This window comes from Durio zibethinus, chromosome 10, assembly GCF_047325235.1.
Source record: "Durio zibethinus cultivar Kanyao isolate XHJ-2024 chromosome 10, ASM4732523v1, whole genome shotgun sequence".
Taxonomy (NCBI): domain Eukaryota; kingdom Viridiplantae; phylum Streptophyta; class Magnoliopsida; order Malvales; family Malvaceae; genus Durio; species Durio zibethinus.
In genome coordinates this window covers 1,958,452-1,961,241 of record NC_143171.1, presented here as the reverse complement: position 1 = coordinate 1,961,241, position 2,790 = coordinate 1,958,452, and the positions used below count along the sequence as shown (strand labels likewise).

The window sequence follows — 2,790 nt, the reverse complement described above, 5'->3', positions numbered from 1 at the left end:
ATTAATATAATTTTAGTAAATTTAAAAATAACATTAAATTTCTACTCATTATTTTTTATCTTTAAATAACTAATTTTTTTTAATATTTTAAATGTTAAATAAAATTAAAATAAGCATCAAAATAATTTTTATTTTATTTTTAAATTAATATCTCTAATAATTATTTTTTTATCTTATCATCATCGATATTTTTTCATCTAAAAATATATTTTATTATTAATTTTAGTTTTATTGTTACAATATTTAATGTCACCATCATTATTTTTAATATCACAAAAATCATTTTTATCATTCCTTTAAATGGACCCTAAAAGCAATATTGCACATTTAAAAATAACTTTATTCATTGTTGGCGTATAAGATAATTTTCACTTTTCAGCCTTTATTTATTTAATACAAATGCGTAAACGGTACATCCAGCATTTGTTTATTCAATACACCTAAAGATGCTAGGGCATGCAGATGCATATGCTAGCAGTGCCTTCACTGTCACATCGGCACCTGAAACCAAATTTGGCTTAGTCGTTGATCGCTGTAATAATTGACCGTAATCTCTGGAAGGGTGGCACCAGTATCTTTAACATCCATCACTTGTTCAGTCACCACATGCAAAATGGTGCCATCGCTCTGAAATCGCCACCGTTCCTCAATCCATCCATCGCACGTTCCCACAGTGACTAAGTCCCCACCTGCATTTGCATACTTGAGACACCCATCACGATTCTTCTGAGGCCTGATGGTCTCGTCTGGATATATTGCCCACTGTTCAGCATCTTCACCCACACATTTCTGCAGCCACACCTGACTTCCACTTGCTAGCAAGCACAGACCATTATAACCAACAATTGTGGTGACTGATGGCTTCGAATTATTACTGGCATACCAAGCTTGCCTAGAACCATAAAAGTTGTTATCTAAAACCAGATTAATCATGCCAGAGCTATCCTTACTTACCGTCAAGACTAGCCCTGATTCGGGATTTCTTATGCTTCCATCGCTCCGGATTTTCCATTTGGTGACATCAGAGACAGCCGTGTCACAATCATAGATCATCACATAGCTTCCGGAGCTGTCCGTAAGTGGTTAAGCATTTTCCACCAGATCGAATTGTGTTATCATCTGTTCTCAACGTCCATAATTGATTGGCCTGATTTTGTCCACATTCCCATAAGATTATTTTGTTTCCATCGTGGTAGCTTCCCTGGTATACATCAACACACAAACCATTTTGTCCAATAATATACGAGGTTGGTGCTAACACTCTTTCACAATCGTCATCGTTGTCTTCCAGGCCAATGGATCTCATAGCGATGGGCAACAAAGAAGAAAACTCATATGATGATATTGATGCTGGCATGTGCAAAAGCTCCAGATTAGCTCCTCTGTCCCTGCATTTTAGTGGCATTATTGCAATAATGAAAAGCACTTGTCTCGTGGTGTTCAAAACCAAAGTTTGACGATCATATTCTAAACGGATTGGTGTTGTGAAGATTCCATTTGTTGCAGATTGGATGGCCGAAGAGATCCTTCCCCAGTTGTTTTCATACTTCATCAATAAACCATCTGGACAAAACACTCCATAAGCTCCATCTGCACGAGGCTTTGCAACTGCAAGTATTTCTTTCTCGATGTTTCTCAATCGAACAGCCTCTGAAACCATCTGTATACAAACTATAAGTGCTCTAGCGATGGGCCCACCAGAAGAACTGGGCTGGATATAATTCATGTTATCAATATGTTGGCGTAGCTTGTCAATTCCCAGAGGGATTTTCCTTCTATCACTCACTCCTGCGGCAGCTTCTAGTGCCCCATATCTGCCAGTAAATGGAAGAGACTCTCGGTGAGTGTTTGGGAAAAAAACATTACGTGCATCAATGGGAACATCGCTAAAGAAGTAGGAGCTTCCACTTCCACCTGGTCGATAACCCAAGATATACACATTACTGATATTCAAAGCTAATGTGACGTTTTGGTACCCATTTGAGAGTTCCACCAGAAGATATTGCTCGGGATCAGTAGGTTGCGCAGATGGGGGAGGCAACACTGGTATGTCTCCAGTTATATTTGCACGGACTGTCAATGCATTGTACAAATCCTTCATAAACATCAGATACGAATTTCTGGTGGCACCCTTAGTGGTGAATCTCACCTTGTAAACCGCGAGCTTGTGTTCTTTTTCTGTCACAGCTTTGAAGCACTGTGGTTCAACAGTGGATATCCAGCAAGCCAATGCAGCCAACACAACCCAAACCTTCATTTTTTGTTGATGCACGGACACTTTCATTTCACACAGTGCAAGAAAATTTTTGTGGAAGTACATTATTTGGTGAAAGACTTGCGTAGGTAGAGAGATTTTTGCAGTGCTTTGCTTTCCGCGTGATTCTAATTAGAGGAGAGCGCCTTTTATATAATAATATATTGAACTTTGATTTTTTCACTTAAACTTGATAGGTATCTGTCGTTCTTAATAAATTAATGTTCCTTCCCAGTATGTACTGAAATTATTGATTCACCCAATAGAAAAAACTCAAATTATTTAGCTTTCAAAGCATTAAATCATCTTGATCAATGTTGGTTGGGTTGATGACGAGTGTGAGGTTTATTATGTCGCAGTATGTAACAAATAACAATTTCAAAATGGAAAAAGCTTTTGGGATAAGAATGATGACAGTGACATTGACAATAATTAAGCTTCCTCCTAAAGTCCTAACAGGAAAGGAAAGCTTTCACACATTACAACTCCCAATCCTGACTTTCAAGTCCAAGCCACCCAATAGCATTCATAGACAG

The 2,790-nt window shown here is 37.9% G+C and overlaps 1 pseudogene; it reads right to left on the bottom strand.

Annotated features, from left to right (window-relative positions):
• Positions 1-356: 356 nt before the first annotated feature.
• On the bottom strand, positions 357-2,396 carry LOC149516337 (abrin-b-like; annotated as a pseudogene).
• Between the last annotated feature and the right edge of the window lie 394 nt (positions 2,397-2,790).